The following is a 26,387-nucleotide window of genomic DNA, read 5'->3' on the forward strand; positions in this document are numbered from 1 at the left end:
AGGAAAAAGACAGTGTATAGCGGAGAAGCTTGGGAGCCATCCCTGCCCAACTCCATCCCTCTTTTGTCTTGAAGATGAGATACTGGAGGCAGAGACCATATGTCAACAGGAGCTGGGGGAGATGGGGGGGAGAGGGATTTAATATTGACTCCCATCGCTCTGAAGACATCCTGGATGGGGAGAAGTGGATTTTCTGTTGGGTGGTATGTGGACATAGCACCTCGATGGTGCATGGCACTTGGGCACCCAGTTCCCAGGAGCCTATCAATGGAAACGAGGCTTATGTGTGGTGTCATTTTCACTGAGATGCCAGGGCTTCTCTGTCTGTTAGCAGGAGGGCCCAGGTGATCTCAGACCCCAGTCCTGGGAACAGGACTCCCTCTTCCCAGCAGTGTTTGTGCTTCCTGGGTGGCAGGAAGAAGCAGAAGCCACAAGCTGGAAACTGTGAGCCATTCCAGGGAATTTGTATAGATCTGGGTAACTGCTGAAATCATCCCTGTTTGGTTTCTTTCCTGCGGCCCTCCTGTGTTCGCTTTCTCCCTCCCCTGTATCCAAGTGTTACCTAGGCACATACACACTCTCTCCGGCACACAAACGCGCTCATTGTTTGCAGGGGGAAAGGCATGAGACTAGACGCTAGCTTCTGGAGAGAACAGGACACTTGTTTTTCTGGAGCACAGGCTGGGGGCTGTATAAAGGAAAGGAAACCTGGGAAGGAGTTGAAGTTAAAACTTCCTCCTTGGTTCCCTTTCTTTATATGGAAATGTTTCCTTTGGAGCCAACTCCAAATCCGAAGCCCAGTAAATTAAGAACAATTGTCTCTGAGGCCAAACGCGTTTAAAATAGCAAAGGGTTTATAGGCTGTGGTGGGTGTGAACCAGAGTCCGGGGCTGGCTTTCCCTCCTAGCTGACTCACGGCCTGCAGCTGGGACTTTCAACCAGGACGATGGATACGCTTTGCCTTACCGTTCCTTTCTTGACAAATCCCTGTGTGATGGGAAATCATAACTGAGCCATACCTGAGCAATGTGCTGGATGCTGATGAAAATGCCCGGAGTGGTTCTCTAGGTGGTGAGAAAAAAGAAATCAGGAAAATGTCCCCACGTTGTTTTCCTCTGCTCGCCACGGATGGAAATGATCCAACCAGCTTTGCTCTCAGCACTGCCTGACATAACTGCAGGCTCTAGTTATCATCAGCCCTGAAATCTGGAATCACAAAACCATGGAGGCAGCCGCAACCGAGTAAATCCAGAGCTCTGTGTTTGTAGAACGTTTTTCACACGCCATGCGCAAAGTAGTCGACAAAGGTGTGTCAGCAGCATCACCACCAGTTTACAGATGAAGAAACTGAGGACAGATTGGTGATTGCACATGGAGCAGAAGGCTGAGGTTGGAATAATGCCCAGTGCTCTCGATTCCCAGTTCAGTGTCTCGGTCATTGTACCTCCATTACAATGTCCCATTTCCCGTTGTGCTGGAAGAGACCAATGGGCCAGCCAGTCTCCTATCCTGACCGCAGCAATGACCAATAAAGCTGATCACTATCCCATGGGAGCTGCACCCCACTCAGGTGGAGATCAGCTTCTGTCCTGACAGTTGATGGCTCTAGTGACTGTAGGGGTGAACACTGTTTTTATTCACTTACAGTAAAGGTCTAATCCTTTCTTTTAATCAGTAAGAATTCTTCCTCTCCCTTGAGACCGAGCTCTTGCTGAAAGATGAAACGATTGCTCAGGAAGATCGGCCGGGTTCAGTCTGCGCTGTATCCGCTTTGCAGCGGCTTACATCACCTTCTGCTCCCGCTTCTTCCAGTCCCTCGTTATTTGATGCAGCATGAAACTCCTACCCTCAGGAGTAAATAAATAGCATAAAATAAGGCCTCATAGTCGTCTTGCTGCTGTGGATGGCTATAAAGACAGGAAATGCCATAGCCAGAAGAGCCTGACCTTGTCTGTTTCCTGATTCCTGCCTGGGGGGTCATGTTTATGTTTGTAAATTACAGTCCTTGTTGCACAGCTGCAGGAATGCTTGCTGTCTTCTGTGGCTAAGGGTGGCGGTGTTAGCGTCACAGGGTGTGTGCAAGCATGAGTGTGTGTGTGAGGTTTGTATGACTCTGTCTCTGTGTGTGTTCACCTGCGTCTCGTGAACGAAATATGAATTGCTCGAGGTTTTCCCAACAAGGAATACATTTGACAATTATGTTTTTTGCGTTTCTATTTCACCAAAGCCTTAAATCTCAGGTCAGTTGGCTAGGGGCCACAGCAGACTGGTTCCTAGACGCTCTGTTCTAGCTACTAGCCATACGGAAGGGATGAGCTGTTCGATAGCTGGGCTACTAACAGCATGACACAGGCTACCTAACAGATATGAGACAGACTACTAGGCACAACTGGCTACTGCCCATACTACACAGACGGGCTGTCGTAAGGCCTTTAGGGCAGGTGGTGTCATTTACTGTTTGTCTAGGACCTAGCACAATGGCTGATAGATAGATGAGGAAGCTAAGATAATATTTTTACTGGACCACTTCTGTTGGTGAGAGATGAGCTTTTGAGCCACACAGGCTCTGTCGACACTACACAGCTTTTAGCGATATGGTTCTGTCCCCGCCGCCGTGCCGCTAAAAGTCACGCAGCGTAGCCACTGATTGTTGGCTCTGCTGCCGATGAAAAACTTCCACTCCCAACAAGCGGCGTTTCACACTGGCACTGGCCCTGGCAAAACTTTTTGTCTTTGGGGCGGGAGGGGTTAACGCCTCTGAAAGATAAAAGTTTTGTCCTTTAATTGCCAGTGTAGACGTTGCAACAGAGCTCTGCGTCAGGCCTGGAAAAGGGACTTCCAGCATCCCAGCTAAATGCTGGGTGGAACAGATTGTTTAGCCCCAGTAGTTAGCATATATTGTAAGGGACCATTCAAGGTAGAATGGCCCGTTAACACCTGTGCAGTCCTGGGGCAAGAAGGAAGGGTTGTGGGTTACCGATTGTTGTAATAAACCATAAATCCCGTGTCTTTATTAAGACCAGGATTTTTAGTGTCTAGCAAAGTTATGAATTTAAACTCCTGAGCTCATTTTTGAAAGCGTTACACCAGTTTCCTTTGAGGATGAGGGCTGATTGGTCAGACAGAGAGTGAGTGCATTGTGAAAAGTGTTCACCCACAGGTGACAGGGTGTTTTTGTCCTGTATCATTTTCCTGTGTGAGCTCATTCACGAGCATCGTGATTGTCTGGTTTCACCTGCTGTGTGCACGAAATGCTCCAGTAACCATTCTGCGTGTGAGTTCTGCTCAGCTGCTTGGGCACAACCCTTCCATGCCAGACCGTGCAGAGGACGACAAGGTCGCTGAGGGGTTTCTGTCAGGCTAGAAAACAGGCATTTGCCATCCTGGCTTCGGGAAGCTGCTGCAGCTAATGTTGCCTACTTAGAAAAACCCTTTCCAAGATGGGCATTGGGCACTGCGAACTGAAACTGGAGAACAGAGCAGCTGTTTCGGGCTGAGGAGTTGCAGCGATTTATAAATACACAAGCCTCTACCAAAACCCACATCTATCCTGTGTCTTGGCCTGCTGCTATACCTTGCCAAAATGCCAAGGCTTGAAAGTATTAATGAGGAGGTATGTGTGTTGGGGGGTGGGGGATTAAGGAGAAAGGAACAGAGCTGCATCTTTCCTATTGAAAAGTGTTGGCCCAGATATGCTTTTTGGAAGGTTTTTGGAGGCCTGTTATTAAGACTGGCAATTAAATAATAATTTAGAACATGGGAAAAGTTCACTGTGAAGGGAAGTAGCAGCAAGTGCATTCCCTGGGAACAGAGGAAATAGTCAGCAAGATGTTAAGATCAGCCCCTCATGCTAATCCCAACCCTGTCCCATTAAGTGACATCCTAGCTCTAATTTCTGAGTACCCAATTACACAGGAGGGGTATTTTTCCTGCTGGTGCAATCCACAGATGGGGAAATCCTCTGTTCTCCAGGAGCTGGATGCAGCCAGAACCCCTTATTGGAGCTCTCCAGATGTGCAATTGGGACAGGGATCCCAAACCCCAAGGTTCTGCAGAATGAAAACCCAACCCACGGAGTTTTACAAGCCTGGACCAGCCCTCCTCCAGTTCAAAGGGTATTTTAAAGATTCTCCCTTGGCTGGCGAATGCTGGAGTCACTAACACTTCGGTAACACACTCCCAGATGAGCAGGGCAGCAGTGCACCACACAAGCTGCCAGGTTCTGTGGGGTTGGAAGTGGAGACTTAAAGCTTCATTGACAATTCCCCATACACAGGTTGGTCCCCAGAGATCCCCTAGAGCTGCGGGGGTCAGGGAGGTGGCAGGAGTGAGCACCAGTGTGTGTGTGTGCGGTGGGGGGCGGGGGGCAATTCTTGTTCCTACAGCTCCTTTTGCGCTTCCCCTCTGACCCTGTACCAGCCCCCAGGTCCCAGTCTCTACCTCCAGCCCCTCTCCCCATTTCCAGGCCTGTACCTAATCTCCCAGCTCCCGCTGCCAACACCCTGTGTCAGCCCCTGCCTCTGCACCTCCTCCCCATCCCCCTCCCCCCGTCATCTCCCTCCCCATCCTCCACCTTGTGCCATCCCCCTCCCCTCCTCCATATGCCCCGTGCCATCCCCCCTACCTGTGCCATCCCCAACCTCCATATGCCCCATGCTGTCCTCCCTCTCTGTGCCATCCCCCGTCTCCCATATGCCCCGTGCTATCCCCCCTCCCCGTGCCATACCCCGCCCCCCATATGCCCCATGCCATCCCCCCTCCCTGTGCCATCCCCCTCCCCCATACACCCTGTGCCATCCCCCACCTCCATACGCCCCGTGCTATCCCCCCTCCCCGTGCCATACCCCGTCCCCCATACACCCTGTGCCATCCCCCACCTCCATACGCCCCGTGCTATCCCCCCTCCCCGTGCCATACCCCGCCCCCCATATGCTCCATGCCATCCCCCCTCCCCGTGCCATCCTCCCTCCCCCATATGCCCCATGCCATCCCCCCTCCCTGTGCCATCCCCCCTCCCCCATACACCCTGTGCCATCCCCCACCTCCATACGCCCCGTGCCATCCCCCCTCCCCCATACGCCCTGTGCCATCCCCCCTCCCTGTGCCATCCCCCCTCCCCCATATGCCCCGTGCCATCCCCCCTCCCTGTGCCATCCCCCCTCCCCCATATGCCCCGTGCCATCCCCCCTCCCTGTGCCATCCCCCTCCCCCATACACCCTGTGCCATCCCCCACCTCCATACGCCCCGTGCTATCCCCCCTCCCCGTGCCATACCCCGCCCCCCATATGCTCCATGCCATCCCCCCTCCCCGTGCCATCCTCCCTCCCCCATATGCCCCATGCCATCCCCCCTCCCTGTGCCATCCCCCCTCCCCCATACACCCTGTGCCATCCCCCCTCCCCCATACGCCCTGTGCCATCCCCCCTCCCTGTGCCATCCCCCCTCCCCCATATGCCCCGTGCCATCCCCCCTCCCTGTGCCATCCCCCCTCCCCCATATGCCCCGTGCCATCCCCCCTTCCCGTGCCATCCCCCTCCCCTCCTCCATACGCCCCGTGCCATCCCCCCATACGCCCTGTGCCATCCCCCCTTCCCGTGCCATCCCCCTCCCCTCCTCCATACGCCCCGTGCCATCCCCCCTACCTGTGCCATCCCCCACCTCCATATGCCCCATGCTGTCCTCCCTCTCTGTGCCATCCCCCGTCCCCCATATGCCCCGTGCTATCCCCCCTCCCCGTGCCATACCCCGCCCCCCATATGCCCCATGCCATCCCCCCTCCCTGTGCCATCCCCCCTCCCCCATATGCCCCGTGCCATCCCCCCTTCCCGTGCCATCCCCCTCCCCTCCTCCATACGCCCCGTGCCATCCCCCCATACGCCCTGTGCCATCCCCCCTTCCCGTGCCATCCCCCTCCCCTCCTCCATACGCCCCGTGCCATCCCCCCTACCTGTGCCATCCCCCACCTCCATATGCCCCATGCTGTCCTCCCTCTCTGTGCCATCCCCCCTCCCCCATATGCCCCGTGCCATCCCCCCTTCCCGTGCCATCCCCCTCCCCTCCTCCATACGCCCCGTGCCATCCCCCCATACGCCCTGTGCCATCCCCCCTCCCCGTGCCAACCCCGCCCCATGCGCCCCGCGCCGTCCCCCCGCCCCGCTCCCAGCCCCGCCCCGGGGCGGTGGCGGCCGCAGCAGGCCCGGCGGGGTGGGCGGCCCGGCGCTGTCAGTCCCGCGCGGCCCCGCCCTGCCCGGCTCAGTCCCGCTCGCCGCGGAGCCCGAGCAGCCCGAGCCAGCGAGACCCCCGCGGCCGAGGTACCGGGCGGCCCGGGGGCAGATATGGGTAGAGGCGGGGGGGGTCTGCGGGTAGGGGCTGGTGGGCTCAGGGAGGGGTCTATGGGGGTCTGGGGGGTATGTGGGTAGAGGCGGGTGGGGTCACAGGGGGTCTATGGGGGTCTGGGGTCAGGGGGGTATGTGGGTAGAGGCTGGTGGGGTCAGAGGGGGTCTGGGGTCAGGGGGTATGTGGCTAGATGCTGGTGGGGTCCGGGAGAGGTATATGGGGGTCTGGGGTCAGGGGGGTATGTGGGTAGAGGCTGGTGGGGTCAGAGGGGGTCTATGGGGTCTGGGGTCAGGGGGGTATGTGGGTAGCGGCTGGTGGGGTCAGGGGGGGTCTATGGGGGTCTGGGGTCAGGGGGGTATGTGGGTAGCGGCTGGTGGGGTCAGGGGGGGTCTATGGGGGTCTGGGGTCAGGGGGTATGTGGCTAGATGCTGGTGGGGTCCAGGAGAGGTATATGGGGGTCTGGGGTCAGGGGGGTATGTGGGTAGAGGCTGGTGGGGTCAGAGGGGGTCTATGGGGTCTGGGGTCAGGGGGGTATGTGGGTAGAGGCTGGTGGGGTCAAAGGGGGTCTATGGGGTCTGGGGTCAGGGGGTATGTAGGTAGGGGCTGGTGGGGTCAGGGAGAGGTATATCGGGTCTGGGGGGTATGTAGGTAGAGGCTGGTGGGGTCAGAGGGGGTCTATGGGGGTCTGGGGGGTATGTGGGTAGAGGCTGGTGGGGTCAGAGGGGGTCTATGGGGGTCTGGGGGGTATGTGGGTAGAGGCTGGTGGGGTCAGAGGGGGTCTATGGGGGTCTGGGGTCAGGGGGTATGTGGCTAGAGGCTGGTGGGGTCAGAGGGGGTATATGGGGGTCTGGGGTCAGGGGGGTATGTGGGTAGAGGCTGGTGGGGGGAGCACTCAGGGTGGGGGCTGTGTGTGAGGCGGTGTTATGATGGGCATTGGGGGTGAGGAGGTTGTGGGGACGTGTGTGGGTTGGGGGCTAAGAGGGGACATAGTGGGGAGTTGGGGCATGACTTGGTTATGGGAGCTTCAGGGGTGAGATGAGGCCCTAGGAAGTTGGGAGTGGCAGGGCTGTTCTGGGGGCTGTGGGGGTCAGTGGGGTTGGCGTAGGGGTGAACAGGGGTGGGTGGGGGTAGTTGGGTGGCTGTAGTGGGTGTGCAGTGGGGTTCTAGCAGTGAGGTGTGGGGGAAAAGCCTTCTCTCCCCCATCCTGTTCTGGAGGGAGGGGTTCATTTACCCCTTTGTGTCCCCTTCTCTTGGGGGTCATCGCCCCGCCCTGCCCTGCTGAACGGGATAAAGCCCTGCTTGGGTTGAGCTTTGTCTCAGCCCAGCAGCTGGTGCAGGGAGGGCGGTTAGGAAACACTTCCCTGGCTGGTTCGTCCCTTCCTTTGGGAGTGTGCTGAGTAACTGTGGATGGGTGGGGGCCTGGGCTACACTGAGAGACTTGTGGGTGGGGGGAGAACAGCCAGCTGAGCTGAGCAAACATCCCGGCTAGCCTTCCGTGACCATCTCTTGCATATGTACACCCACTTCCCCCGAGGAGCTGTGTGCAGAGGCCACTACTGTCTGAGTGTAGCAAGAGTGTGACTTGTTAATCAGCGTAGGCGTGCTCGCTGCTTGGTCTCCTGTGTCACTGTCAACTGGAGAACACCTACAGCTGACGCTAGAGGAAGTTTGTTTGAACCAAGCTGACTGAAATGGTGGTGGTTCCCCCATGCCCCCATTATTTGACTTGCTGTGTGTGTGCGTGCTCCTCTGGTCATTTTCCTGTTAAAGGAGCAGTTTCCCAGTGCTAACAAACTGCATTTCCATGTTTTCTGAACAGCAACTCTGTGTTCTAAAAAGTGCTCCTTGCTTACTACTGAGGTGGTTTTTAAACATTGATATTAGGGGGGTGGGAAGGAGGAATAGCTTTGTAGTGTCTTAGGAGTAAGTAAGCATTCCAAAACCATGACTGAGCGGTTCTCTCCAGCACTAACAGTCTGGCAGCCAAGTCTTTTCAGCAGCAGCCAAGCCCCCTGAATCCAGCCTCAGCCGCCAGACAACCCGAGCATAAAACAGTAACTAAGTTGTGGAGTCAGTTTATAGTGGGCAGTCTGTGACTGGAGGACATGTTGTGTGCTGAGACCTCAAGCTGATTGAAACTAACTGGGTCATGGATAAAGGAAAAAGTCACGTTTTAAGCAAATTGTGAAAAGGGTTTAAAATTGTGTTATAACATAGACAACAGACTATTTAAGGGCTTTAGTTGTGCATTCCTATTTATGTTCCACTTTCAGTCACACTTTACTTTGATTGTACCAAGTGTCTTCTGGCCTCCAAACAGCCATAATTTATGGTCTGTTTCCCTTCCTTAGCTACGGGTGAGAGTGTAGGGGCCTTAAACTGGAATCATGTGCCTAGTAGAAGATATTTGCTTAGAGAGGTTGTATCTAAATGGAAAATGCACAGAGTTACGTGACCCACACCCAGCAGGTTATCAGAAGCTTGTGTAAACAAAATGAAAAGGAGGACTTGTGACACCTTAGAGACTAACCAATTTATTTGAGCAAAAGCTCACGAAAGCTCATGCTCAAATAAATTGGTTAGTCTCTAAGGTGCCACAAGTACTCCTTTTCTTTTTGCGAATACAGACTAACAGGGCTGTTACTCTGAAACCTGTAAACAAAATATACATTGTAATCTTCTGTTTGTGTTTGTGAGGATTAGAGGTAAGGAATGTAAGGAATGTATTAGACAAATATTGACTGGCTCCAGGGCAATAACAGCACAAAACTACACCAGGTAGAAACAGTTCCTGAGACTGTTTTTTTGTTGGAAGCTAATAACATGTCCCTTATTCCTGAAGATAAATGTTGGCAGAATCCCTTGTATTAATAAATGTGTAATAAGAGACCTATGCTGCCTTGGAATGAAGATAGACTAGATAGCTTAATTGGGGGTGGGGAGTGCGGGAGATGTCTCTACATTCTAAAGTGTGGTGGGTTGTAAGAAGTTTTTATGTAAGATGCACTTCAAGTGACTCCTCTCCTTGAAAACTGAGATAGGTGCCAATGAAATCAGATGGCTTTGGATGTTGAGCCTTTGTTTCCCTATTTTGAAAAGAAATTTTGTGGAACAGTAAACTTCCAAAAGTAGAGCCACAGTCATCTGAATTCAGAGGTGATTTGCAGCAATAGCTTCCTAAGGAAATCTTGCGGCATTTCTCAGAACATGGAATAATCCTCACGTCCTGCCCAGCATCCCTCCCAACACACGGTTATAAACAAATCCTTGTGTGAATGCCAAGTGTAAAATGGCAGCAACTTTAGCCAGTAGGAATCTGATGCACTACTGTGCAAAGCGCGGGGATACACAAAGCAGGAAAGGTGGTATATAAAGCCAAATTCTGTGCTTTCTAAAGGGGTCATGTATCAGATGAAATCAGGCTCGGCAGGCAACTGATTCCTAGATGCTGCTGAGCATTAATTTTTTTACGAAGCACTCTCGATCTGCCATTTGTATAATGAAGAGTCTTGTAATTGACAAGCCTCTTATTAAATAAATCCATACAATAGGTGAAATACTCTGAGGTTATTGCCTATGGGGAAAGGCTACCATCTGCACTCATTCCTTTCTTGGATGAGGGGACAAAAGTAATGTAGACTCCAGATGGAGTCAAAAAATGGAAGAAAGAAGGCTGTCTTTAGCACCTAGCAGTACTAAAGGAGTGTTCCTTACTGTGTGATCTTTGGTTGCCCTATGCTCCTTTAGCTCTAAGTTCTATTAAAATAAGTTCCTGTCTGAGGATCTATTAAACTCCAGTCTGAGGATCTAGAACTTCAGTTTGAGTTCTTTTAAAATAAGATCCTGAACTCAAAGCAGCCTGACTGGTTAGGCAACTATAAAAAAGTTAGCTTTTGCAGTTTAGTGTTGTGACATATAAAATATCAAAGTTCAGAGCTATAATTCTGAAGAAAGTGTTGAGCTCAGTATTAGGTAAAGGATATGTTTAATGCATGTGTTATTTATTAATACCTATTGCCACATGCCTGTTCATTACTGAGCTGAGACTTTATGAATGGGCCAAGCCCATTAGGCATTCTCCCATACATATAATCTTGAAACTTTTTTAAAAGGGACTTTGGGTTAAAATTATATTATAAATTTGTTTGTTTGCATGGTGTTTTGACTATCTAAAGAACTTCATATGTACCATTATTACAAAACAAATAAACAACAAGAGTGCCCAGAGGCCCCAATTAGGATTGAACACTGTTGATTAGTAAAAAGAAAAGGAGTACTTGTGGCACCTTAGAGACTAACCAATTTATTTGAGCATAAGCTTTTGTGGGTGAATACCCACTTCGTCAAATGCATGTGGTGGAAATTTCCAGAGGCGGGTATAAATATGCAAGCAAGAATCAGGCTAGGGATAACGAGGTTAGTTCAATCAGGGAGGCTGAGGCCCTCTTCTAGCAGTTGAGGTGTGAACACCAAGGGAGGAGAAACTGCTTTTGTCCTTGGCGAGCCATTCACAGTCTGTGTTTAATCCTGAGCTGATGGGGTCAAATTTGCAAATGAACTGAAGCTCAGCAGTTTCTCGTTGAAGTCTGGTCCTGAAGGTTTTTTTGCTGCAGGATGGCCACCTTTACATCTGCTATTGTGTGTCCAGCGAGATTGAAGTGTTCCCCTACAGGTTTTTGTATATTGCCATTCCTTGCATAATGACTTAGCCACTCCCAGTCTCTATTCAAGCCTAAGTTAATTGTATCCAATTTGCAAATGAATTCCAATTCAGCAGTCTCTGGCCGGAGTCTGGATTTGAAGTTTTTCTGTTGTAATATCGCAACTTTCATGTCTGTAATCACGTGACCAGAGAGATTGAAGTGTTCTCCGACTGGTTTATGAATGTTATAATTCTTGACATCTGATTTGTGTCCATTTATTCTTTTACGTAGAGACTGTCCAGTTTGGCCAATGTACATGGCAGAGGGGCATTGCTGGCACATGATGGCATATATCACATTGGTAGATGTGCAGGTGAACGAGCCTCTGATAGTGTGGCTGATGTTATTAGGCCCTGTGATGGTGTCCCCTGAATAGATATTGGGCACAGTTGGCAACGGGCTTTGTTGCAAGGATAGGTTCCTGGGTTAGTGGTTCTGTTGTGTGGTATGTGGTTGCTGGTGAGTATTCGCTTCAGGCTGGGGGGCTGTCTGTAGGCAAGGACTGGCAGATGTAAAGGTGGCCATCCTGCAGCAAAAAAACCTTCAGGACCAGACTTCAACGAGAAACTGCTGAGCTTCAGTTCATTTGCAAATTTGACCCCATCAGCTCAGGATTAAACACAGACTGTGAATGGCTCGCCAAGGACAAAAGCAGTTTCTCCTCCCTTGGTGTTTACACCTCAACTGCTAGAAGAGGGCCTCAGCCTCCCTGATTGAACTAACCTTGTTATCCCTAGCCTGATTCTTGCTTGCATATTTATACCTGCCTCTGGAAATTTCCACCACATGCATTTGACAAAGCTTATGCTCAAATAAATTGGTTCGTCTCTAAGGTGCCACAAGTACTCCTTTTTGCGAACACAGACTAACACGGCTGTTACTCTGAAACCTGTTGATTAGTAAAACACTGTGCTCAGATTTGATGAACTAAGGAATGAAGTGATGGTTCCAACTCTTTCTGCCTTCTTTCATCTCACTGCAGTGAGAAGTGGGCTATCCTGTCCCACAGCACACAGGCATACAGGCTTCAAGCACTGTTAGAACTGAAAGAATCTTTAAAATCCAAACTACTCTCACCATTTATGCTGTTTGCTTTTTCATTTTTCTGACCTTTGACAATGAAAACAAGGGTGTCAATTTCACTTCCGTTTATGGTTGGTTTCTAGACAGTTTCGCTTTCTCCTTTTCATGCACCATGCTGCAAACATTGCAAAGGAAATGTTTAAATTCAAGCTGTCTTTAATGACACTTAAATATGTAATGAAACTATTTCTAGTACAAGGATTTGTAAGATCTTTACATTTAAATGTAAATTTTGAGGTTAACCCCCTTTAAGATACAGTCCTTAGTTTATTCTGATAAAATCCTGTAAGTGGCCATGGGGAGTATGGAGGAGCAGCACAGAGGAGTTCACAGGTCATAAAGAAAGGGTAACAGCCTCCGTCTGACACCCAACAACCCCCCACCGAAAATACTCTAAACTGGTATGATTAGATAAAGGAATACAAACAAGTGCTTCTGGGGAAGGTTGTGGGAGCAGTGTAAGTTTGTGGGAGTTGGATTGTTCATTTGTGAGGTTCATGCTTGTAGTCACAGGTCTAATTGTATTAATTGTGAGTAAAGATTATTTGCATGAATAAGGGCTGTAGGCTTGGGCCCTTTGCTTTATGTATGGTAGTACACAGAATGTGCTGCCTACAAACTGTATGTACGTGAAATTGTGGTCCCTTGCTTTGCCAAAACATGCCACTTTGATCAGATCTCTGAAAGCTGGGATCATTCCAGAAATTGTGAAGGCAAAAATAGTCTCTGGTTTCCAGTATGTGTCACTAGAAGGTGCTGCCTTTTCTCTTTGGAGACAGTTTCAGAACTTTTTCCACAGATTCTTTTTCAGAATTTTCATACCTGAGGCATTAGAGTACAGTGTACAGTACGATATCCTGGCTCTTCCAGTGTAGATAGCTCAGTGAACATTGTTTCTCCCGATGGGGTGCTTTTTAAGCTTGATTGTGGAAATTTGGTTTTCTTTTGACAGTCCTAACTGTGTCAGAAAGATGGATTCATTGCTAGGACCATTCTCCTTCCTCTTTGTTGAGGGTTTTATTTCATCTTGTGAAACAAGCAATTCTAAGGGATAATTTCTTTGGGCCTTTCCTGTGTGTTTTGTGTGTGTACCTTTGCTTTTGCCATCCTGTCTGACCAAATACTTTGAGTCCCCTCCAAGCTGAGTTATCTTGTCTCATTCTTGATGTTTTCTGGTTTCAGAGTAACAGCCGTGTTAGTCTGTATTCGCAAAAAGAAAAGGAGTACTTGTGGCACCTTAGAGACTAATTTATTTATTCTCAAATAAATTGGTTAGTCTCTAAGGTGCCACAAGTACTCCTTTTCTTTTTGATGTTTTCTGTCATTCCTATTAAGCACGTGCTTTCAGGTTGCAATGATGTGGTGTGTGTTTGTTTCTGATATTTCAGAGGAGCGGTCAGTTTTGACTGGGGACCCTGAGAAGAAGAGTTTCTTCATTTAAATTTCTTGGTGGGTTTCTCAAACAGCTCTTGCTTATTTCCACTTGTCTGTTTCCGGTTCCGAGGTTTACAGTTCAGGAATTGATTTTGTGGCTGGCCTGTTGCAAATGCATGTTAATCCAGTTATGAGTTAATCTCACCGCTGGTAGTGCCTGTCCTCTGTACTGCGGGGCTATCTTTACGTGCACTCAGATTGTGTGCTTTTGCGGTATGTGGCATCAATCCTTTGTGCGCGCACAGCCATGCTTGGATGTGGAGTCAGTTTGCCATTGGCTGTGCTGGTGAAAGGCATTTCCTTGTGCACCCTTCTTGTGTTTGGTTCTGTTTTCCACCAATGTTTAAATGCTATGATCTCACTTAGTCCATGTCTGAATGACAAGTTGCATTCCTTTAAAGGGGGAGGGCAGGGGGGGGCTTGGGTTTTTTTAAAACTATTTAGTTAAAGCCCTGGGTAGATACCCTTACACTGATTTAAAACAGGCTTATATTGACTTAATTTGGTAATGAATTAACTTAAACTGCTCAAAACAAGCTAAGTAAATTGACTTAACCTAGTGCAATGTATAATGCAATCAAAGCCTAAAGTGGCTTATGCTTTAATCTGTACAATGTTTTTCCCTTCTGTTTCTGCATAGCAGTGTCTAGAGGGGGGACAGGTGAAAATGTTCTCTATGGGGTAATCAGCAGTGCTAAGAGCCTCACCAGAGAGTCTTCGCTAGACTTTCATAGGAAATCTCTGATGCTCACTACCACTGGTGCAGCTCTGTCAGTGGCAATGGTGAAAGTACTAGTGTAGACGTAGACAGGGCAACAGCATTTTGAGCACCCTGCTGAGAGTAGACGGCACAGAGAAGACACCATTGAATGCCAGTGCACTGGCTTGCTAGCACTCCCCCCACCCCCCCCCCCCGAGGGGTGGTGGAACTGGGGAAGTTTTTTAAGTCCAGCGTAGACAAGGCCAAAGGTTCTGATACCTTGCGACTGAAGGGGTGGCAAAGGATACACTGCTTTCCGTCCCTTGTGGAACAAGGGACAGCTGCTCCCTTCAAGTCCTCTTTTCCTCCTCCACCCGGGTGTAGGACAACTGTAGACATTCCTTTTTAATGTATTTGATTGTGGGGTGGAAAACCCCTGCAGTGCTGCTGCTTGGATAGTGGTGCCTTTACAGTTTACAGATGCTAATAGATCTATGCCGCTGCCAGGGAAGCTAGACACAGGAGACGAGGGTTTAGCCGCATATAGACTTGTTAATTGCTGTGCAGGCTCCTGTGTTATACTGAAGGATGCAGATGTTTCAGCATTCGCTTGACTTTTGCCACCTTTTGTATCAAACAAACTACCCCATCTCTCTGTCCCTCATTGACCCGCAAACTGATCTCTGTGAAATGGCTCTGGAGACATGTTTCACTTTGATTTAAAAAAAATGGTGGTGTTGAAGCACTTGTTCTTTTCTTAATCAATATCCAGGATGTAGAGAACTTCTAAACGTGGAACTCTTTTTTAACAACCCCTGAAGAAGCCCATGATGGAACACTCCATAGCCTTCGTGCAAAACTGCCATGGAAACGTATGAATCTTGGTCCAAAATGTACTTGCCTGCTTTTATGAAGGTGATTGCTAAGGAGACACTGGGGATCTTTACTTACTTGGGTGTATAGAATTTTGCAAGGCTGTTTTCAGAGTGTGGAACCAGGGAGTTTCTGATGCTCGTATGAGCCTAGTATCAAAGGCCTGATTTAAAAACATAGCTGCACCAGTTTAACCAAAGATGTGATGGTTGAAGTGCTACAGCCTTGTGTGTAGAAACTCATAAAACAGGTTTAAACTGATAAGTGCACCCAGGCAGGGGTAGATTGGTTTTAAATCAACGGAAGTTGAACTGAAGCAGCTTTCTCTGTGTATGCAAGTGTTGGTTCATGTTGCCGGCTGCGGACGTAAAAGAGACAGTCACGCAGCAATTCAGAATCATGTAGATTTAAAAAAAAAAATCTGCTGGAATCCAGACTAGGTCCAATTGGCATAAAAGGAAATGAAATCTGATACCTTGCCCTTCCACTGGTGCAGCATAAGTGAACAAAAATAACAAGGAGTCCTTGTGGCACCTTAGAGACTAACAAATATATTTGGGCATAAGCTTTCGTGGGTTAGGACCCACTTCATCAGAACAGTCTTCTGAAATTGCAGGGGGCATACTGCATGACGCAAGGGCTCTTTTGGATAACCCTTCCACAATAACTTTTAGATTGCTTTCAGGATAGCCAGGAGTCTCTAGAACTGAGTGCATCTCTTATGAGATAGGACTCCTCCATGCATGGAGGCGTTCCTCATTAACTCCATGAGTAGACGTTGTTTTGGAATAAGATGAACAGGACTAAGGCACTCTTATTCCAGAGTAAGTTTTCACACATCGGGAACAACTCCATGTGTAGACAAGCCCATAGGTTCTCTCTCTTGACGAAAGCCTGTTTAGTTATGTAAATTTCTGGCCCATGACATTATTTTAGCCAGGGCTTCTAATCTCCAGGAGTTTATCTAGGTAAACATTTTGAGGTCTGATTACAGATGGAAAAGCATCAAAGTTTTCATGCTTAACCTGTGCAACCATTGCAGAAATATAGGGATTCAGACACCTCTGCTCCTGGAAACCTCAGCTGTTGATGTATCTTCTTTGCTCCTTTCCATCAGCCTTTATTGCAAGGGTTCTTTGCAGGGAAACAAGCTCTTTACCAGCTCAGGAGTCTGGTTGCCCTTGGAATCAGCAGTCTGTGGCCACATAATTATTTCAGACAAAAGTAGCATGTCCTGTTGGTGGTCACTGTATACGGTGAGCTGTGCTGAGACCAGAAAGGTTTCCATCAGGGAATGTGGCTCGTGTCGTGGAGGCAAAGACAAGTGAATTATGACTTTAGCTGGCGCTCCTATCACCTCTTCCCCCCGTGCTTCAGGAATGACCCTACGTGGAACCACGTGGACTAGCTAGTACAGGCCTTACCCCTCTGGCAGCTGGGACCACGGAGATTTTAAAATAGTAAATATCCTTGATTGAAGTGGTTTGGAATTGGCTGCCACAGCAAATGGTGATTTGGGGATGGCAGCTGGAGGGCACGTAGGTTTTGTCTCCCTTGTGTAATCATCTGTCTCTGGTTTTCAGATCGCCTCTTGGTGAATAGTTCAGGTGCCATGCGCCATACAGTAGCGTTGTGTTGAGCCCGCTGCACTAGAACGGTTGTTCCCTCTCCTTTCCTAGCATCCCCTGTCTCCATGAGGGACAGGACAGCTAAAAGGAGCTGGTTTCTTTCTCTTTTTTGCGGGGGGAGGAAGGGATAGAGTTATTGACCAAAATTACCTGAAGGGAACAATAAAAGCGGCACCTTGTCTGGCATATAAATTTTGCCTGGTCTTGTTCCTTCAATCTACTGACAAGAACAAGGTTTTTATTGCTGTTAGCCCTACAGAGCTGCCCCTGTTGTAGCAGAATAAACTAAATTGTTGTTCATCCTCTTACATAACTACCATCAAAAGCCTGACTCCAGGCTCCTCCTCCTTGGAGATAACAAACGCACAAACCAGGAGAAACAATAGCTTAGTTTTCAGAGACTGGGTTGATATTGCCAGCAGCCTCATCCACGTACCTGAGCAAAGAATGCTTCTGTAGGATTGGGGCATACAGAGCAGTATCTCGCTGCCTCAGTCAGTGACCACCCGTTAGAAGAAAGTGAAATGCTCATCCCAAAATAATGCACCTTGTGCAGTGCTGAGACAGCGCTGCTTAGGATTTCTGTAGCAGCTGTGTCCCCATATGTCTCAAACCACATTCCAGCGGTAGGTCACCACTAGGTACAAGCAAGTGTTTTCCCCTTCCTGAATCAGACATTTGGCTTGTGCCTGGACTGTTGCTTCTGCCATCTCTCTAGCTTAGTCAGTGACTTTGATATAAGCAGTTTAATCCTGTGTTTTGGGGCGTTTATTCTGTACTAATCACTGTGGTATTGGCTTCAGATTTTTCTGTTGCTGGATTTGCTGGGCTTCCATCTGTTCTTGCAGTTTTCTTGCCAAAAGTCGTAGATTTGGACCCTCTCAGCTTGCACCAGTCCCTGCTTTTCTGGACTGTTTGCAATGGCCAATAGCTCTTCAGTGCTGCCCATTCAAGTGGAAAGGATGTTGGGACATGTCAGTCCAGTGTGTGTGCTGGCTCTTTGGCACAGATGTGCTTAGGAGGCATCCCTGAAACTAACATGACAGATCTATAGTGGGGAAACTCATCCAGACTCTGGTAACTTCTTTCTTGAAACAGTGAAGAAAAATGTATGAATTTAGTTTTTTGAATTTAAAAATCCTCCCTAAAGCTCAGTGGTGTTATCCAGCCCGGCAAGATAGTGAAATGGGGAAGTAAATTGGTCCGGGATCCATTAGAGATCCATGCTCATCTCCTGGAGAAAAGTCAGCTCCTTGCATTCCAAAAGCTACTGTAGGGAGTGTTCTAGTCACTGCCCCGTCAGTTTAGTGCTCAGCGCACTAGATGGTTAGACCACCAAATCATGACTGTGAATCAGCTACCTGAGTGGTGTATACTGGGAACTTTCTGAGACGCTAGAAAGGCTTCCACAATGCCCAAGGTGGAGATGATGGGGAAAGTGGATCAAGCTCTGACAGGTGAAATGCCAACAAAGGCCATTTCAACTCAAGGAATCATCAAAGCGTTCAGACAGCCTGTTCCATCTTTTGCCAGTCTGTCAGCAGTGTCATTTCAGAAACAGTTTCTTGGGTTGCTTTACTTTGTTTTATTTCCCCCCCCCCTCTTCTTGAGTGTCTGTCCACTGGGCTTGAGTAAAGCTGGTTATGCTGCTCACAGAACTAACTGAAATGGTATTCGTAAAAAGAAAAGGAGGACTTGTGGCACCTTAGAGACTAACCAGTTTATTTGAGCATGAGCTTTCGTGAGCTACAGCTCACTTCATCGGATGCATAGCATATCGTGGAAACTGCAGAAGACATTATATACACACAGAGACCATGAAACAAAACTTCCTCCCACCCCACTCCCCCCCTGGCAACAGCTTATCTAAAGTGATCATCAAGTGGAGCCATTTCCAGCACAAATCCAGGTTTTCTCACCCTTCCCCCCCCCCCCCCCCCCCACATACAAACTCACTCTCCTGCTGGCAACAGCCCATCCCCCTTTGAAACCCCTCTTTATAATGCGCATGATAATCAAGGTGGGTCACCTCCAGCACTAATCCAGGTTTTCTCACCCCCCCCCACACACCCCCCTTTTCCAAAAACCACACACACAAACTCATTCTCCTGCTGGCAACAGCTCATCTTACAATGTGCACAGCAATAATCCAAGTTTAACCAGAACGTCTTGGGGGGGGTTTTGCAGGAAAAAAATGAGTTTGTGTGTGTGGTTTTTGGAGGGGTGGGGGTGGGGGGGGGTGAGAAAACCTGGATTAGTGCTGGAGGTGACCCACCTTGATTATCATGCGCATTATAAAGAGGGGTTTCAAAGGGGGATGGGCTGTTGCCAGCAGGAGAGTGAGTTTGTATGTGTGGGGGGGGGGGGGGGGGAAAGGGTGAGAAAACCTGGATTTGTGCTGGAAATGGCTCCATTTGATGATCACTTTAGATAAGCTGTTGCCAGCGGGGGAGTGGGGTGGGAGGAAGTTTTGTTTCATGGTCTCTGTGTGTATAAAATGTCTTCTGCAGTTTCCACGATATGCTATGCATCCGATGAAGTGAGCTGTAGCTCACGAAAGCTCATGCTCAAATAAACTGGTTAGTCTCTAAGGTGCCACAAGTACTCCTTTTCTTTTTACGAATACAGACTAACACGGCTGTTACTCTGAAACCTGAAATGGTATTGAGGCTTGCACGGTGCATATGTCTTTACTGCACCAAAATAGGTGTGTTTGGTTTTGGTTTTACAATGCGCTTCAGTGATCTCACTGCAAACTTCTAGTGGAGACCAGGCATTCTTTATTATGAGGTAACTAGATGAAGTCAGCCATGGGCGGGGACATAATGTTCATCTTGTGTAGCTAGCTACCTCACAGTAAAAACTACAATGTCTGATGGCCACTAGGATTTTAGAGCGGGATAGCCGAACACGTGTTAGTTATCCCATGGTAAAAATTCATCTCTTTTTTCGCAGCGAAGACTAAGGCAGTAACTTTCTCTGCAGTATTGTTAATTGCTTTGAAAGTTACAAGCTAACTAACCTTTCTTACATGACGAACAAGTACCCGCGGCTATATTTCCCATCCCTATGTAATAGGATTTGGGTCAGATGGTAACTAGCACTGATTCAGGATATTGCCCCTACTTGGTGTCTGTGCTATTTTCTTTTAATAGTGCAACTTATTCTTGATGAGAACCTCCCTATCCTGACCACGTATTCGTATACTTGGATTTAAGTTCTATCTCCATAACTATCATGAGTGTAGGATTGTCTTGAACCTGCTCCCACAGTGGCAACTGGATGAAAGATGTATTCTTTTACCAAAGAAATTCCCCATTTCCTAGGTGGTAGGAATGTCAATCCTGAGTCATTAAACCCAAGGGGGACTTATAATAGCTATGACAGAATTGTTGCTATTTTTTGCAGTGATTAATTCAGTTTGTTGTAGCTGCTTGGAGCACAACCCTTCAGAACAGACATTAACATAGGATATAGGAAAGACCTTTCAAAAGCCTGCTTAGACATTTCTGACTACTTGCCTCTTTTTGTGGGAGGGGAGGTATCTTCACAACCAAGACTTTTTCTTAAACCTGGCATCCTTTCTTCAGTAGCTCAGTCCTCTTCGCTTAAATTCCCAGTTTGGAAAAGAGAAGGAGGGAGGGATAATTTGTGAAATGTTGAAATAGATTAACTATTTGATAAGGATAGTCTCTTACTCCCCTCTAATGTTCCTGGGAGTTGAATCTGAGATGACTGAGACCCCTGTAAAGAACACTCAGAAATCACTAGTCACAACTTGAAGCATCTTAAAGGAGTCTGCTTTTCATAAAAAGCTGAATACCCACCTCCACACCCCTTTGAGGGATGTCAGGTTGGACACCCAAAATCTGCTAGTTCCTCCTGAAAGCTTTGGCTGTAGAGGCTTTCTGTGTCTGATGTTGATGTCCTTTAATTATTCAGATTTTCTGCTGGCAACTTTAAACTAATCTCCTGAAATTTTCTCCATGATTTCCTCTGTGAACTTCTTGTGGTCTAGGGACTGTTATCTCAAACACAAACAAAGCCTTTTGCATTATGCATCTGCTACTCCCCAGGAAGGACATTGTAGTCTTGAGTGACACAAACACTGCCTGAAAAGATAAACTAATCTCCTTATGAAAAGAATGCGGGCTGGTATTTTATGAATGTTGATGGCAGATCCTAAGGGAAGTGTAAAAAGAACAGGAGTACTTGTGGCACCTTAGAGACTAACAAATTTATTAGAGCATAAACGGTTGTGAGCTACAGCTCACTTCATTGGATGCATAGAATGGAACATACAGTAAGAAGATAAGTTGGAAGTTACCATACAAACTGAGAGGCTAATTAGTTAAGATGAGCTATTATCAGCAGGAGAAAAAATCTTGGGATGTGTGTCTGACTTTAAAGTAAGCCTCCAAAAGTAAGTTGGAAAAGAAGATGAATGCACTCAGGGTGAAGCTAACGGGGGAAATATTGGAAGGCAAAAGAAATTTTATTGTAGGTGTCTTCATTTGAATTATGCACTTGGGGAGACCTAAAGAGATGTAGCCTTTGCACAAGTGAATATCTCAAACTTATTTCACCAGAAATATTTAATCAGATGTTAAACAGGCATGATTGAGTTAAAATAGATTCTAAGCTTTTTGCTTGTTACGAGCAAAACTAGAGGGATATGGGTTGGTGGCTTTACATAGAGAGCAAAAATTGAGTTAGTGTCTGGCAATGGTCAGTGCCATTTTGCATTTGGATGACAGCAAAATATCTGGACTAACTGCTTGTATGATATTATAAAGAGGAGCAGGAGGAAATGGACCCATGACATGTATTTCTTCTAATGGAATTGTAATGGCTGGGCGGCGTTTCCATCCAGCTGGTCACAAGTTCTCTGACACTAGCTTGCATTTAGTATCTTGGAATCTCTGCTCGAAGGACTATTTCTGGCTGCTTACCCTTCCTTGTGAGTACATGTGAGTCTCAACTCTGTGTTCAAGTTATGGGTGGGGTAGAACAATTTATTGGGTGGATGAGTCATGGATCTGTCTTTTGATTGCTCAGCCTCAGGCAGGTTTCAGGCAGATGCATGGAGAACATGGGGCAGGAGATACTCATGTCTTTCTCTGTAAGATCAAGGCTTCTGTGGTAGCATTTGGGGAGAGAGGAAGAAAGAATGGGACAAGGGCAGGGTAGGAGAAGCCGCCTTTTGGCCTGATGACCCCCACAATTTTGGGAGTATCTTGAATTCCTCCATCTCTGAATATTGTAAGGGGCTGTTCATAAATTACGTAACAGTATCATGTTATGTAATTTATAGACGGCCTGTAAAGTGCAAGGCAACAATCTGTGAGCTCCTGGCTTTTCTGCAATGACCCTGGCCACTTCTAAAAGCATCTGTTTAGAACACTGTTGTATTTTCAGCAGCATTAATGCTTAGCCAGGGGAGTAAGGAAGTGGAGGGGAGAAGGAGGTGGAGTTGCATCATGGCTAGAGATGAGAGAAGAATTGAGGTTTTTGGTTCTTGTTTGGTTTGAATTGAAACAGAAATTTTCAGGTTTTTCTTACTAAAATGAAAAAAAAAATCATTGGAGTCAAATGCAACATTTTGAATGTTAATTTCAAAACAACATTTTCTAAACAAAAGGTCTAATGGAAATGGTTTGAAATTTCGGAATCTTTTAAAGGGGTGTGTGTGTGTGTGTGTGTTTGTTTTTGGCCAAAACTATTCATTGAACTCGACCTGATTCACAAATAGTTTTGGTGCCCCAAATAATATATTATTTGCCAAAAAGCCCTTTGCCCTGCTCTAATGGTGGCTAGTATTGCTCTTCCATGTTAGGCGCACATTGCCGGCTGGGTTTGCTTTTACCAAATATTTGAATGCTAATATTTAAACTGTATTGTTAAATTTATTAACTTTAATTTGGGATATTGCAGATTATGTACTGGATGTACTTTATGACTTTTTAAACCAAACTCTGTACTTTTGGACAATTTTTAAGCATTCTACCCAGATGTATAGAAACCTTTTAACCTGTGTATTAACATAGTTTTAACATCATCTTCAATAGAAATCCTGCTGGGCTCTGTGCTGGCTAATCTCACGTTCCTTGCCTTTCTCTTCCTGTCTTCTGGGAACAGGCCACTTGTCTCCCTGAACTTCCTCCTTTCACCACCCTGCAGACTGGCCCTTCCCAGGAACATCAGGGCTCCCTCACAACGCCTGTCCCCTTCAGTTAAAGGCTTTCCGATTATGGAATAACAGACACAAGGTGGAAAGTGGGATTAGTGGTGGGCAAAGGACTCTTGTGTCCCAAGGCAAATATGGTAAGTGGCCCCAGGTTTACCTTGTCCTGTCTAATGAAGCTATGGCGTGATGCATGCATAGCTGATCTGCTGCTCGTGGTAAATAAAGATGGACTAACATGTAGGTGACTCATTCCTTCATCTGCTTGGATACAGTGTCCCCCACAAGCTTTCTATAGAGATGTGGGCATCAGAGCATATCGTACCCTTTATTTTTGTCTGTCGCGCCAACATCTTGCATTTTCATGAGTTGAACTCCTGGGACCCGGATCTATCGACCTTTGCACAAGCCTTGGTGTCAGATCAGTTTGTCAGAGGGAGCCCCGATCTGTAGCAGATAGAAACTCCTGGAATGCCCAGGTTCACACGTCACTGTCCAGGAACAGCTCCTGCCAGCTGACACAGCCAACCTACGTGTGTCTCTTGACCACACATTGCCCTGAAAGATGCCATCTGCATGTCTGCCCAGCCTTGGGGTTGGTATTCTGTAAGTGAGTAATATGCCTGCAGGGACAGAATCCTAAGTAAGGAGGGCGTCTGTGGGGTATGAGTACCTTGGGGGGACAGGAATCTCAGGAAATGTAGGAAAGATATCAGGAGGGCCAAATCGCACCTGGAGCTGCAGCTAGCAAGAGATGTCAAGAGTAACAAGAAGGGTTTCTTCAGGTATGTTGGCAACAAGAAGAAAGCCAAGGAAAGTGTGGGCCCCTTACTGAATGAGGGAGGCAACCTAGTGACAGAGGATGTGGAAAAAGCTAATGTACTCAATGCTTTTTTTGCCTCTGTTTTCACTAACAAGGTCAGCTCCCAGACTGCTGCGCTGGGCATCACAAAATGGGGAAGAGATGGCCAGCCCTCTGTGGAGATAGAGGTGGTTAGGGACTATTTAGAAAAACTGGACGTGCACAAGTCCATGGGGCCGGACGAGTTGCATCCGAGAGTGCTGAAGGAATTGGCGGCTGTGATTGCAGAGCCCTTGACCATTATCTTTGAAAACTCGTGGCGAACGGGGGAAGTCCCGGATGACTGGAAAAAGGCTAATGTAGTGCCCATCTTTAAAAAAGGGAAGAAGGAGGATCCTGGGAACTACAGGCCAGTCAGCCTCACCTCAGTCCCTGGAAAAATCATGGAGCAGGTCCTCAAAGAATCAATCCTGAAGCACTTACATGAGAGGAAAGTGATCAGGAACAGTCAGCATGGATTCACCAAGGGAAGGTCATGCCTGACTAATCTAATCGCCTTTTATGATGAGATTACTGGTTCTGTGGATGAAGGGAAAGCAGTGGATGTATTGTTTCTTGACTTTAGCAAAGCTTTTGACACGGTCTCCCACAGTATTCTTGTCAGCAAGTTAAGGAAGTATGGGCTGGATGAATGCACTATAAGGTGGGTAGAAAGCTGGCTAGATTGTCGGGCTCAACGGGTAGTGATCAATGGCTCCATGTCTAGTTGGCAGCCGGTGTCAAGTGGAGTGCCCCAGGGGTCGGTCCTGGGGCCGGTTTTGTTCAATATCTTCATAAATGATCTGGAGGATGGTGTGGATTGCACTCTCAGCAAATTTGCGGACGATACTAAACTGGGAGGAGTGGTAGATACGCTGGAGGGGAGGGATAGGATACAGAAGGACCTAGACAAATTGGAGGATTGGGCCAAAAGAAATCTGATGAGGTTCAATAAGGATAAGTGCAGGGTCCTGCACTTAGGATGGAAGAATCCAATGCACCGCTACAGACTAGGGACCGAATGGCTAGGCAGCAGTTCTGCGGAAAAGGACCTAGGGGTGACAGTGGACGAGAAGCTGGATATGAGTCAGCAGTGTGCCCTTGTTGCCAAGAAGGCCAATGGCATTTTGGGATGTATAAGTAGGGGCATAGCGAGCAGATCGAGGGACGTGATCGTTCCCCTCTATTCGACACTGGTGAGGCCTCATCTGGAGTACTGTGTCCAGTTTTGGGCCCCACACTACAAGAAGGATGTGGATAAATTGGAGAGAGTCCAGCGAAGGGCAACAAAAATGATTAGGGGTCTAGAGCACATGACTTATGAGGAGAGGCTGAGGGAGCTGGGATTGTTTAGTCTGCAGAAGAGAAGAATGAGGGGGGATTTGATAGCTGCTTTCAACTACCTGAAAGGGGGTTCCAAAGAGGATGGCTCTAGACTGTTCTCAATGGTAGCAGATGACAGAACGAGGAGTAATGGTCTCAAGTTGCAATGGGGGAGGTTTAGATTGGATATTAGGAAAAACTTTTTCACTAAGAGGGTGGTGAAACACTGGAATGCGTTACCTAGGGAGGTGGTAGAATCTCCTTCCTTAGAGGTTTTTAAGGTCAGGCTTGACAAAGCCCTGGCTGGGATGATTTAACTGGGACTTGGTCCTGCTTCGAGCAGGGGGTTGGACTAGATGACCTTCTGGGGTCCCTTCCAACCCTGATATTCTATGATTCTATGATTCTATGATCATAGGGGTCCATGGACCACCAATTAGGAATCCTTTCCCTCTGTTGTTGAAGGGTCACCCCAGTGGTGCAGCCAAGAGGGACTGGCAGCACAGTGCCAGGGAGCAGGCTGGCCTGTAGCTGGGGCAGGGGGGAGTGCCCTCATCATACTGTTGCATATGGTGCTAAGGGAGGGAGATGCTCCCAGACCAAGGAAGAGGGAGCCAGCCTAGGAGGACTTCCCCTTCGCACCCAGGCCCTTAGAGTTACTCAGAGGCAATGGGCCCTTTTTGGAGTTGACCTAAGTAATGTTGCAGCCTCAAACCCAGCAAGTAACCCTGCAAAGCTCTAGGCCCAGAAGTGGTGATGCTGCAGCTGTTAATGGTGACTAGTGCTGTGATTTGAAGTGAGCTCAACATGCTGAAGCCTGGATGGGTGGGGATTTGCCCTTGCAAGTTGCATCATTCAGCTGATAATGGCTTGCAGCTATTTTTAGTTCTTAAGCTTTCCTCAGGAAATTTTCCCTTCCCCCTAATGCCAGCTTGCTATCCACTGCCAGGTTAATGGCCCAGGATGGCCACATAGTTTGGACATATGGGTCTAAAGTGTCTGCCTACTCACTGTCTTCCCCCAACGCACAAAATATCGCAACTCCTTTGCAAAATTCCTGATACCTGATGAGGTTTCCCACTTGCTGTTCTAACCTGGAATGCCCTTGATATTCTAAATATCTCCATCTTAAATCTACCACACCGCTTACTAAAAAGCCACTGTTCATGTAGAGCTGCACAAAAGCAATCTTGTTCCAAAGTTTTACTAGCTGAGTAGTGGTGAGCCACTTGTAAGGGCTATTTCCAGGTTTGGGCTGAAATCCTCTGGGATTCTGTCACC

General features: G+C 47.9%; 1 protein-coding gene across 3 annotated transcripts in view; it reads left to right on the top strand.

Moving 5' to 3' along the window:
- Positions 1-6,172: 6,172 nt before the first annotated feature.
- Positions 6,173-26,387, top strand: part of RHOC (ras homolog family member C) — a 35,612-nt gene continuing 15,397 nt past the window's right edge. For 2 of the 3 annotated variants that reach the window (XM_037884985.2, XM_043533426.1), the window contains exon 1: positions 6,173-6,312. The gene's annotated coding sequence lies outside the window, so the exon portion shown is untranslated. Of the gene's footprint in view, positions 6,313-22,918; positions 23,083-26,387 lie in introns of those variants that run through there. The other variant, XM_027822087.2, reaches the window with a different exon arrangement.

Source organism: Chelonia mydas, chromosome 21 (assembly GCF_015237465.2).
Source record: "Chelonia mydas isolate rCheMyd1 chromosome 21, rCheMyd1.pri.v2, whole genome shotgun sequence".
Lineage (NCBI taxonomy): Eukaryota > Metazoa > Chordata > Testudines > Cheloniidae > Chelonia > Chelonia mydas.